Raw genomic sequence first — 13,372 nt, 5'->3', positions numbered from 1 at the left:
AAGAGAGCCTCTTCAATAAATGGTGCTGGGAAAATTGGACAGCCACATGCAGAAAAATGAAATTGGACCATTTCCTTACACCACACACAAAAATAGATTCAAAATGGATGAAGGACCTCAATGTGCGAAAGGAATCCATCAAAATCCTTGAGGAGAACACAGGCAGCAACCTCTTTGACCTCTGCCGCAGCAACATCTTCCTAGGAACAACGCCAAAGGCAAGGGAAGCAAGGGCAAAAATGAACTATTGGGATTTCATCAAGATCAAAAGCTTTTGCACAGCAAAGGAAACAGTTAACAAAATCAAAAGACAACTGACAGAATGGGAGAAGATATTTGCCAACGACATATCAGATAAAGGACTAGTGTCCAGAATCTATAAAGAACTTAGCAAACTCAACACCCAAAGAACAAATAGCCAATCAAGAAATGGGCAGAGGACATGAACAGACATTTCTGCAAAGAAGACATCCAGATGGCCAACAAACACATGAAAAAATGCTCCATATCACTTGGCATCAGGGAAATACAAATCAAAACCACAATGAGATATCACCTCACACCAGTCAGAATGGCTAAAATCAACAAGTCAGGAAATGACAGATGCTGGCGAGGATGCGGAGAAAGGGGAACCCTCCTACACTGTTGGTGGGAATGCAAGCTGGTGCAGCCACTCTGGAAAACAGCATGGAGGTTCCTCAAAATGTTGAAAATAGAACTGCCCTATGACCCAGCAATTGCACTATTGGGTATTTACCCTAAGGATACAAACGTAGTGATCCAAAGGGGCACATGCACCCGAATGTTTATAGTAGCAATGTCCACAATAGCCAAACTATGGAAAGAACCTAGATGTCCATCAACAGATGAATGGATCAAGAAGATGTGGTATATATACACAATGGAATACTATGCAGCCATCAAAAGAAATGAAATCTTGCCATTTCCGACAACATGGATGGAACTAGAGCATATCATGCTTAGCGAAATAAGTCAAGCAGAGAAAGACAACTATCATATGATCTCCCTGATATGAGGAAGTGGTGATTCAACATGGGGGCTTAAGTGGGTAGGTGAAGAATCAATGAAACAAGATGGGATTGGGAGGGAGACAAACCATAAGTGACTCTTAATCTCACAAAACAAACTGAGGGTTGCTGGGGGGAGGGGGTTTGGGAGAAGGGGGTGGGATTATGGACATTGGGGAGGGTATGTGCTTTGGTGAGTGCTGTGAAGTGTGTAAACCTGGTGATTCACAGACCTGTACCCCTGGGGATAGAGTATTATGCCTCCATCAGAAAGGATGAATACCCAACTTTTGTAGCAACATGGACGGGACTGGAAGAGAGTATGCTGAGTGAAATAAGTCAAGCAGAGAGAGTCAATTATCATATGGTTTCACTTATTTGTGAAGCATAACAAATAGCATGGAGGACATGGGGACTTAGAGTGGAGAAGGGAGTTGGGGGAAATTGGAAGGGGAGGTGAACCATGAGAGACTATGGACTCTGAAAAACAATTTGAGGGTTTTGAAGGGACGGGGGGTGGGAGGTTGGGGTACCAGGTGGTGGGTATTATAGAGGGCACGGATTGCATGGAGCACGGGGTGTGGTGCAAAAATAATGAATACTGTTATGCTGGAAATAAAAAAAATATAAAAAAAAAAGAAACTGTGGTTGATAAACATAGTGGAATCCTACTCAGCCATAATAAAGGATGAAATCTTTCTATTTACAACATGGTGGCCCTTGAAGGCATTATGCTAAGTAAAACAGGCCAGACAGAAAGACAAATACTAGAAATCACTTATATGTAGAACCTTAAAACAAATAAACAAACAGAACAAAAATATGAGCTCACAGGTAGAACAGATGGGAGTGGCAGAAGTTTGGGGTTGGAGGTAGGAGAAGTGGGTGAAGGGGTGAAAAGGAAAAAAGAAATCAAGACCAATTACAGAATCTTTTTTTAAATTTCAATTAAGTAATCTGTACCCCCAAATGGCTCAAATTCATAACCCTGAGATCAAGAGTCACACACTCCACCTGCACCAGCCAGGGTCCTGGAATTGTAGCATTTTCCGATACTAAATGTATGGAGAAAGGGGAAACTAATTTAATCTATGGTATTTTGAGGGCTAGGTATTTATTTGGTAAATATTAAAATGAAAGAACACAAACTTCCGAGTCACATACACCAGTCTGGATCCGGTTGTAATATTTACCATGACACTGAGCAAGTAACTTATTTATTTATTTATTTATTTATTTATTTATTTGAGAGAGGGTGGAGGGAGAGAGAGAGGACATAAGCAGGGGGAGGGACAGAGGGAGAGGGAGAAGATGACTCCCCACTGAGCAGGGAGCCTGATGTGGGGTTTGATCCCAGGAACCTGGAATTATGTCCTGAGCCAAAGGCAACAAATGAACTGCCCCGGTGCCCCTACTTAACCTCTTTTCTCCCTGTTTCCCCACCTCTGAGGATATTATGAATATTTGCTTTTAGAATAGATTCTATTTTTAATTTAAGAATAGTTTTTAGAATTGAATAAAATAGATATAACTTAGAATAATACCTATGAGAGTAAGCCCTCAAAAAATATTTTAAAAAATCTTATTCTGGGTGGCACAGTCAGTTAAGTGGCTGACTCTCGATTTTGGCTCAAATCAAGATCCCAAGTTCCTGTAGAGATCCCCACACCAGGCTCCACACTCAGTCGGGAGGCTGCTGGAGGATACCCTCTCTCCCTTTGACCCTCCCCTCTCTAGCATATGCATGTGCATGTACTCTCTTTCTGTCTCTACAATAAATAAATAAGTCTTTAAAAATCTTATCCTGAACATCTGGTGGTTGCACAATCATTTTCGTACTTGGGCAGTATCTCCTAGTTTACAAAGCACTGGTATATACAGTCTCTTATTGGAATCAGGATACGGTCCTGGGAGAAGAATTTATTGTGTTTATTTATAGAAGGGGAAAAAAAAAAGAAAACCAGACTTAGAGCAAGGGTGTGTTTTGTTCATGGCTGCAGAGCTAACAGATGATCTTCTGATTCTTAGTCCAATGGAGGAGAAAAAGAAAAAATGCAAACACTGTAACAAGAGCCAAAGAAAGGCATTAAGAACGGGTAATGGAATCAATGCAGTAAGAGGATGCAACATTTAGAAATATGTACCCACCTGACAGATGAGCAACTGAATATGTAGAGCATATATGAACAAACCTAAGAGGAGCAATCGGCACCAATACTGTAGGGAACTTTAATACCTCACACTCTCTCAATGGATACACCATCCAGACAGCAGATCACAAAGGAAACATCAGCCTCAGACAACTCGTTACTTAGATGGACTTGACAGATACACACAGAACCCTCCATCCAATCACAGCACATGGAATACACTCCTCTCAAGTGCACACAGAACATGCTCCACCATTGGTCATATGTGAGGCCACAAGACAAGTCTGTAAACTCCAGAAGTCTAGAATTTTCCCAAATGATGACTGAAATCAAATCAACCATCTTTTCAAACCATAGTGGTATAGAACTAGAAATCAGTTACAAGAAGAAAACTGGAATTTCATACACACAGAGATTAAAGAACATGCTACTGAACAACCAATTGGGTCCGTGGGCAAACCAAAAGAGAAACCAAGAAATACTTTGAGGCAAATGAAAAAATAATACAATGAAACAAAATTTACGGAATGCAGTAAAAGGGCTTTTAAAACAGGGCACCCCATTAGTCGGTGGAGTGCTGTGACTCCTGATCTTGTGGTTTTGAGTTTCAGACCCACACTGGACTTAGAGCTCACTTTACATTTTAAAGATGTCATTTATTTATTTGACCGAGAGAGAGAGAGAGAGAGAGAGAGAGAGACTGAGCAAAGTGGAGGGAGTGGCAGGAAGTAGGAGAGGGAGAAAGTGGCTTCCCATGCTGACCAGGGAGCCAATGTAAGGCTCAATTCAAGGACCCTAAATTCACAGACTGAGCCACCCAGGCACCCCTTAGAGCTAACCTAAAAAAAAAAAAAGTGGTTCTAAGAGGGAAGTTTATAGTGATACAAGAAAAAAACAGTAACTCAAGAAACATGAAACAAGGCACCTGGGTTGCTCAGTTGGTTAAGCGACTGCCTTTGGCTCAGGTCAAGATCTTGGGAGTCCTAGGATCCAGTTCCACATCAGGCTCCTGACTCTACTGGGAATATGCTTCTCCCTCTAACCCTCCCCTCTCTCACGCTGTCTCTCTTTCTCACTCTCTCTCTAAAATAATAAATAAATAAAATCTTAAAAAAAAAAGAAATATGAAACGTCTCAAATAAGCAACCTAACTTGATACCTCAAGGAAACAGAAAAAGAACAAATAAAGACCAAAGTTAGTAGAAGAAAGGGAGGAACATATCAGAACTGAAATAAATGAAATACAGACTAAAAAGACAATAGAAAGGTAAAAAAAAAAATCAACAAAAAGCTGATTCATTGAAAAGAGCAGACAGTCTCAGCCAGACTCAAGCTAAAAAAAAAAAAAATAAGGACTCATCATCAGAAATGAAAGAGATGTTCCCTGATACCATAGATACGCAAAGGCTCATAAGAAAGTACCCTGAACAATTACACCCCAATGAGTTGTATAATCCAAAAGAAAAAGATACATTGCCAGAAACACAAACTGCCAAAACTGAATCCTGAAGAAATGGAAATCCTGACCAGTAGGGAGATTAAATAAGAAATCAAAAACCTCTAACAAGCAAAAGTCCAGAACCCTGTGGTTTCACTGGTTAATTCTACAAATCATCCAAAGGGGGGAAAAAAATGACTAGCAATCCTTCTCAAACTCTGCCAGAAAAACAAAAGGAAGGAATGCTCGGCACCTCATTTTATGAGGCCAGCATGGCCCTTATCAAAACCTCCCAAGGTGCCACAAGAAATTACAAACTAGTATCAGTGATGAACATAGACATAAAAATCCTCACCCAATTATCAGCAAACCAAATTCAACAACACAGGAAGAGGTACGATTAAGATTTATTTCAGGGATGCAACGGCAGTTCAACATCCAGAAATCAATCAAACTAATGTGCCACATTAACCAAACAAAGGATCAAAATCATAGGACCATCTCAACAGATGCAGAAAAATTATTTGATAGCGCTGCTACCAAATCACTGCCCCCCGACCTGTGCTTCAGCCGTCTGGCTGGTCCCCACACCCCGTACCACTGCCACCCCACTGTGCAACCCCCCCACTGCCACCCTGCTGCACCCCACACAACCGCCGTTGTCCCTTTCGCCCCTCATTCCTGATAGGCTGCTGCCACCACTGCTGCCACCCTCCACTGTGCTACTCCACAGCTATGCCCCTTTGTCCCACAACTGCTAACCCTAGCCATTGCTGCCCCGCTTCCCTGCTCATTGCAACTGATGCCCTGCTATGCCACCCCCAGTGCCCTTACCACTCCCTTATGCACCCCCCAGGACTCTACCACCCTGTTGCGTCACCCTCCAAGGCTTCTACTGCCCTCACCTGCTGCCCTGGTGCCTGTGTTTCCAACAGCACCACCACTGCTACCTTGGTCACACTGCTGCTCCAGCCCATCTCCACTGCCCCGCCCTGCCCACCCCCCCCCCCACCCCCCCCCCCCGCCCCAGCCATGCTGAGCCACTGCCTTGTAGCTGCTGCCCCGCTGGTCCCTCCCAACCACTTCGGGGCAAATCCCTCTTCGCTTTGCCTCCCTGATTTGCCTCCCAGTCTACTGCCATCCTACTGAGCTTCCTCAAGTCACCCCCCTGCACCCTCCCCGCTCCAACCCCTGCACCTCCCCCCCCCCCCGCCCCCTGCCCGCCCCCCCATGCCATTTCTTCACTGCATACTGCCCCCTTGCTGCAGTGGCTGTGCAGAGCCCCTGCCTCTCCATCCACCTTACCCCAGTGCCAAGTGCCACTGTGAATCCACAGCTGCCCTCCATCCTGCTGTTACTGCTGCTGAATTTCACTGCCCTGCCCACACAGCTATTAACCTGATGCTCTTGCCCTGATGGTCCCACCAAACACCCCTGAACTGCTACTGCCTGTCAGCCCTCCTAACCCTGCTCCTGTGCCTCCAGATTCCCTCTCCACTAACGTGCTGCTGCCGCCCCACTCATCCCAGCCTTCTCCCAATGCTGCTACCGCCTGGGTGCCCCCGCCTTGTGACCCTGCCGTCTGCAGTGCACACCTCATAACTGTCCACCTTACCACCGCTGCTGCTGCTGGGCTTCGGCCCTGTGCCCCAGGCCACTGCTGACCTTCAATGTCCAGCCCCCATTGACATGCATTAAGATCCTACCTTGCCCTTCATGCCCTTCCTGTGCAGTTACTGTGCAGCTGCCTCCCAGCTGGTCCCATCACCCCTTCTCCGCATGCCAGCACCTGCCTGCCACCCCACATGTGCCCAAGCAGCCGCGCTGTCCTACCTACCCCGCCCACTACCATGTGCCATTACTGTCCTGCTGCCCCACCTCATTGCAGCTACCATCCCTCTGTGGTCTCCCCGCACCTCTACCCTGCTGAGTGCACCACGCCCCCACAACCAGTCCCCTGCCCCTCGCTATCACTGCTCCCTTACCACTACCCTGCTTCTGATCTGCTGCTGCCCTGTGTCCCACTCTTCCCTATGTCCTGCTGCTGCCCTGTGTCCTGCAGCTGCTGGTCTTTGTAGCCTAGTCCTTTTGCAGCCCTGTCCTGTTGACTTGCACTGCTGTCCCACCTGCCATGCTGCCCCCCTGCTGTTTCTGCCCACCCCTCCCTGCATGCTACCACCTAGCTGCTACCCTTGACCCCCACTCTGGAGCCTTCCTGCTCCCCTACCCCTATTGGCACGCTGCTGCTGCCCACTAGTCCTACTCCACCTTCCCCGCACTGGTACCACCAGGCTGCCCCCACTTATAACCACCATTGCCTCTCCACTGCTACCCTGGGTCCCCGCTGACGCTGCTCTCACTGGTCCTGCCTTGTAGACGTGTACCAAGCCCAGCAAAGCCAGGCCCTTGCTTCGCTGCCTGACCCACCATGCCATGACATTGACATCCCGCTCATACCCGGCTAGTCCTGCCCACCCCCAAAGGACACTACCGCCTAGCGACTCCCTCCACCACCCCACTCCGATGCCTCCTGGCTGCCAAGCATGTTGCTGCCCAGCAGGTCCACACCCCTGCGCTGCTACCAGCTTGCTGCCTCCCAAAAATGCACCCCTGCCACACTGCTGTGCCCCACACAGGCCCCCTTCCTGCCCCCTTCCTCTGTCCTGTGCCTCCCGCATCTGCTGTGCTTCACTGCCCTGCCTCCTTGGCATGCATTATGAGCAGGCCCAGCAGGCCAGCCAACCTGTTGCTGCCCGGCTGCCTCAGGGCTGATCCCACCCTCTCCACCCTGCCCTGCAGCCTATATTCCACCCAAACCCTACAGGTGCCACACTGCTGACCAACTCGGATGGCACGCAGCTCCCGACCCACGGGCCGCTACCCCTGCCTGTGCCACTACTGACTGGTTGCTCCCTCCACCCCCCCGCCCCCCGGGGTCGGGTGACCCCAGCTCCCTTCCCCACTGGTCCCGCCCCCATACCTGAGCATTTTCACCTCTCTGCCACCTCCTGGCGCCCCTGCAGCCCTGCTACCTTGCCCACCACACCAAGACATTGGCCTCCCGATGATGCGTGGCTGGTCCCCCGGACCCCACATCACTACTGCCTAGCTGCTTCCCCTTCCCCTCCACTCCGTTGACTTCCCACTGCCATAGGCATTGCCGCACTGCTGCTGCCAAGCTCTTCTGCTCTCCAGCCCGTGCTACTACCAGTTTTCTGCACCCCCACATGCACCGTGCCACCCTGCTGTGCCTCCCAACACCGCTCCCTTACCACCACTGCTGCCGCTCTGCTGCTGCCATGTGCCCCAGCCCTCTGCTGTGCTTTGCTGCCCTGCCCTGTTGACCTGCACTATGTGCCTGCCCACCAACTGGCCAAGCTCTTGCTGAGCCCCTGCCTTGGGGCTGGTCCCACCCCCTCTCCCCCATACTGCCACCTAAGTTCCACTCACCCCCCACAGGTGGCACACTGCTGCCCCACCCGGGTGTCATGCAGCTTCCCCTTACCTCAGGAAGCTACCCCTCCCTGTACCATTGCTGCCTGGTGACACCCCCTCCCTCCCGCTGGCCCTACTCCCTCGAGTGTTATAACCTCTTTGCCACCTCCTCGCTCCCATGGAGCCCGGCAGCCTCGCCCACTACACCATGACATTGACACCCCACTGGTGCCAGACTGGTCCCTCCCCGCCATCTGCCACTACTACCTAGCTGCTTCCCCCTCCTCCTGCTCAGTTGCTTCCCCGCTGCCACCGCGAGTTCTCACTTCGCACGCCCACCCCCTGCCCCCCCACGCTGCTACCACCTTGCTGCCCCCCACATGCACCCCCTGCCACCCTGCTGTACCCCCCCACATGACCCCCCTTTACCACCGCTGCTGCCGCTCCACTGTTGCTCTATGCCCCCAGCCTCTGCTGCGCTTCACTGCCCCGCCGTCTTGACACGCACTATGGGATGGCCCACCATGCCCACCTAGTGTTCCTGCACTAGGAACTGTGGAACTGTGGGCTGCTCCCACCCCCTCACTCCCCGTGCTGCCACCTAGATTCCAACCCATCCTCCAAAGGTGCCGCACAGCTGCCCCGCTCGGGTGTCACACAGCTCCCACCCAGGCCCGCCACCTCTCCCTGGGCCACTACTGCCTGGGTGTCCCCTCCCCTGCCTCTAGTGACCCTTGCTGCCTAACCCCGTGGTCCAGTCTCCCTACCTGAGTATGATCACGTGGCAGCCAACTCCTTGGGCCTCTGCTGCCACACCCACCACACAAACACGTGGACACCCACGGACACCCTGCTGGTCCCACCTCCCCCCACACTCCACTACCGTCTAACTGCTTCCCCTCCCCCCACTCCCTTGCCTCCCCACTGCCAGGCGCATTACCAAGCTACTTCCGCCCTGAACGTCGCCCCCCAGGGCTTCTACCACATTGTTGTCCCCCGCATATACACCCCTGCCACCCTGCTGTGCCCCTCCAACCGCCCTCCTTACCTCAGCTGCCACCGCTCCACGGCTCCCTGTGCCCCCAGCCCGGGCTGTGCTTTGCTGCCCCGCCCCCTTGACGTGCACTATGGGCCCGCCCACCACGCCCTCCTAACTGTTGCTACACTGCTGCCTGGGGCTGGTCCCACCCCCTAGCCCCTCTGCTGCCGCCTAGATTCCACCCAACCCCCCACAGGTGCCACGTGGCTACCCCACTCGGGTGCCATGCAGCTCCCACGCCACAGCCCGCCACCCCTCCCATGCCACTACTGCCTGCCCCCGTCCTCGCCTCTTGTGACCCCTGCTCCCTCCCCCACGATTCCGTCTTCCTACCTCAGCGTTATCACCAGGCTGCCAACTCCTCAGGCCCATGCAGCCCCGCCCACCACACCGTGAAGCTGACGCCCCGCTGACACCGGGCTGGTCCCGCCTCCCCACCCAGGCCGCTACTGCCCAAGGGCTACGCCCTTCCCCGGACTCCATTGCTTCCCCGCTGCCAGGCGCATCACCACCCTACTACCGCCCTGAATATCTGCCCCCCCTCCCCGTCCTTCCACCACACTGCTACCGCCCACATGCACCCCTACCACCCTGCTGTGCCCCTCTAACTGCTGCCCTTACCTCAGTGGCCTTCCGCTCTCCTGCAGCCCTGTGCCGCTGGCCTCTACTGTGCTTCGCTGCCTCGCCCCCTTGACCTGCACTAGGGGCCAGCCCACCATGCCTGCCTCACTGCTGCTGCCTCCTCCGGACTGGTTCCACCCCCACTCCCGGTTGGTGCTGCCTAGATTCCACCCCCCTACCCCCCCCCCCCCCAGGTGCTGCTCTTCTACCCCATTTGGCTGTCACACAGCTACCCCCCCACCCGACCATGGGCCCACCACAGCTCCCTGTGCCACTACCGCCTAGTTGTCCCCTCACCTGGTTCCCGTGACACCTGCTCCCCCCCATTGGTCCCGCCCCCCCACCATAGGGTTATCACCTGGCTGCCACCTCCTCCCGCCTGTGCAGCCTCACTGCCCCACCTATGCCCCATGCCATTACTGTCCCATTGCCCCACTGATTTACCTTTCATTCCTGCTGCCATGCGCAGCCTATCACAGCTACCTCGCCCCAGCGACCTACTGCCCCCCAGCACCGCTGAAGCCCTCCCCAAGCTACTACCCACGTTGCCCCTTCTTGCCAACCTGCCCCCACCCCCCATCCCCGCCCCCCCACCTGCTGGCCTGGTACTGCTGCCAGTGTTTCCAAGGCCACAGCCACATCTTTGGTTGCCCTGCTTCCGCTGCCTTGCCCCATTACCATGAGACTGCAGTCCCAATGGTCCTGCCCACCACCCACAATTAACCTCCACTCCCAATACTGTCCTGCTTCGCCCCCCACACACACTCTGCTGCTGACCCATTGTGCCCTGCCAATGCCACTGCCACCCCCACTGCACCTCCCCAACTCCTCAGTGACTGAGACCCAGTGACATTGCTCCCCGCTGCCCACCGCCTTGCTGATGCCCTGCTGCGCCCGCCTTCCACTGCTACCTGGGCCCGCTGCGCCACCCCCCCCACTGCCCCTGTGACCCTTACCGCCATCTCATTGCCAATCTGCTGCTGCCCCAGGTCCAGATGCTGCTGTTGCTGCTGGCTTCACAGCCCAACCGCCTTCACATGCCCTGTTGTCATGCCCACCACACCAGGCGTGGCCTCACTTCCATCCCCCTCACTGGTCCCCTCTCCTCACTGCAAGCTACTGTCTAACTTCACTCCCCCCCACCAAGTGCTGCCCTGCTGCCCTACCCCATTTTCAAGGGCTCCCACCCCACTGTTCCTGCCTCTCGTCCGCTGCTGCTACTGCCTAGCTGCCCCTGCCAAATCCTTGCCTCACCTGCCATGCCTCCCTTTTGCCTCCTCATTCCCTGGCCCCTTTGAGGCCCAGGTGCATCCCACCTCGGGCCTCTGGATTAGTGTTGGCCTCCCCACTTCCCCACCCCTTTACCCACAGCCACTGCCAACCGGCCCACCACTCCAAGCCATTGCTTCCCAGCTGCCCCACCCTCTTGCCCCTGCTGCCTCACTGCAACCCCTCTGGTTTCTGCCACCCCTCCCCGCTGCTGCTTCACACCTTGCCACTGTCGCGTCCCCCATGCAGGCCCTCCTTACCACCATATTCCTGCCCGTGGCTACCTGACTGCTCTGACATCACTGGCCTGCCCTGGACCTAATCAGTGGGAGACAGCCCTAAGAGAATTTCTGCATTGGGGCTGGCGGCAAGTGTGCTCTGGAAGAAGTGGGTTTGAGGTATAGGGACGGGGGTAAATCCCAAAGAAGGAAAATGTTAGCATAATTATGTTAAGAGTTAAAATAGCCTAAAAAGCTAAATTTAAAGTGTTTTCAATGTCTCCTTCTTCTCCATACAGTGACTTTATTCATCATACTGTGCACCTGAAAATAATATAATACTGTAAGTTAACTAACTGGAATGAAAATAAAAACTGTAAAAAAGATAAATAAAAATCTCTTAACATCATGTCTTGATTGATATACAGACATTAAGGTAATAGTTTGCATAATAAAATGTGTATATGTATCTAGGTGCTCTTTCTCTTCAGAATCACTCACTGTTCTGGGCTTTCATAGATAGTGTACGTACATATGAACAATCTTTTCTCAAAAACTAAAAGAAAAAAAGCTCCCAAGAACCAGCACTAGATGTCCACTGTAGAATGGCATGAACAGAAATGCCATTGTTAGCTATGTTGTATGAGAAGACCTTGGGAGATACACATTTCAGAAAAAAGTGTCAAGTGAAATATGTCATAAACAAGAACTTCTCCCTTACCATAATGCTCACCGGGAACTTGACTCTCCATTTTACTTTTCTCTGATCACTAGAAAAATCAGAATTTAACAGCACACTTAGCCCAGTGGTTATATCAAATTTATGCTTTTCTCTCTGTTAGCGGTAGAACCGAAACCTTGCAGCTGACTCTGTGATCATACTTGTGTTACTTTTAGGATAAGATGTATATTAACATAAGTATATGAATAAATTCACCCTTGTTATGTTTTCCACAGCAAGCATTTTCACTGACATCATTTCATGGGATCTTCATCACAGTCCAGGTGAAAACAAAGGTAAATGTTTATGGCAAATAAAAGGAAAGCAAAGGTAAATGCACAAAATAAGAATCCGTGAAATAAGACAAATGCAGCACAGTAAGTCTTAAGACCTAATGTGCTGTCTTAAGTGATCTACTAGTGATGCGGGTAGTATCCTATCCAGTGGATAGAGGGTTGCTCCAGATGGCCACAAGAGAAAAAACCAAAAAAAAGACTTTCAAGATAACATGTGAGATGTAGTGCATGGGTGGTGCAGTCAGAGAAGTATCAGACTCTTGGCTTTGGCTCAGGTCCTGATCTCAGGGTCTTGGGATTCAGCCCTGCGCAGGGATCTGTGCTCAGCACAGAGCCTGTTTGTGTTTCACTCTCCCTCTCCCTTTGACCATCCCCCCACAAATAAATAAATAAACCTTAAAAATAAGACAGCAGGGGAGAAAATAAAGCATTATCAGCTAAGAATTCATTGTTTTAGGCAAGATCACCCTCCTAAGGGGAACAGAGGAGGTCAGTCAGTAGACTTCCTAGTGCTGACCAGGAAATTCCCACCTGCGCTGGCTAAAAGTTATATAGTTCTGGATGTTGAAACAGCAGTTGTGTTGGTATTAAGTCTTGGCTTACCAGCTTAGGGCCTTAAGCCATGTGAGGGCATTTTGAGCCTGTGGTTTTCCTTTTCAACAATCCCACCTTTTGATCAGACTCTCAGCTTACCTGAGAGATGGGCTCTAAATTGAAGGCATTAACGTCACTCTCAGCAACTGCTCTGAAGTGCTCACAGGACTTGTTGCTCCTCAGTGAAGTATTCACAGTTCTTGACCTTTGTGATGTTCACAGTCACCACTTCTTTCTTACAATTTTTAAGTTGGTCATGCTCTTCATTTTTTTCCCCCCTGATGTTCCAGTTGTAGAAAGATCATTAGTATGCAGGTTAGTATCTCTGCATTTGCATTTAGAGCTTTTGAGAAAACATAAGGCACCACACAGATTATACTGATTACGATAAACAAGATAATTCCCAATGTTTAGAGTGCAATTTGAGGCTATGTTCTCCAAGACTCAACGCAATTAAAAACAAATGAGTAAGAAAGACCCTGCCGAAGGAGTCACTCTTTCAAGCCACGTGGCTTCCTCAGTAATCTGATGTTATTGGGCTTTAACTTCCCCCAGAACTGTTC

The 13,372-nt window shown here is 51.1% G+C and overlaps 1 long non-coding RNA gene across 2 annotated transcripts in view; it reads right to left on the bottom strand.

Moving 5' to 3' along the window:
- LOC116572400 overlaps positions 1 to 9,162 on the bottom strand; it is a 78,729-nt gene extending 69,567 nt beyond the window's left edge. Inside the window, exon 1 of one of the 2 annotated variants that reach the window (XR_004278293.1) lies at positions 9,100 to 9,162. This is a non-coding gene — a long non-coding RNA (uncharacterized LOC116572400). The remainder of the gene's footprint in view (positions 1 to 9,099) is intronic. The other variant, XR_004278295.1, reaches the window with a different exon arrangement.
- Between the last annotated feature and the right edge of the window lie 4,210 nt (positions 9,163 to 13,372).

This window comes from Mustela erminea, chromosome 13 (assembly GCF_009829155.1).
Source record: "Mustela erminea isolate mMusErm1 chromosome 13, mMusErm1.Pri, whole genome shotgun sequence".
NCBI lineage: Eukaryota > Metazoa > Chordata > Mammalia > Carnivora > Mustelidae > Mustela > Mustela erminea.
Note: the sequence above shows the minus strand (reverse complement) of the source record. Positions and strands in the feature narration are given on the sequence as shown.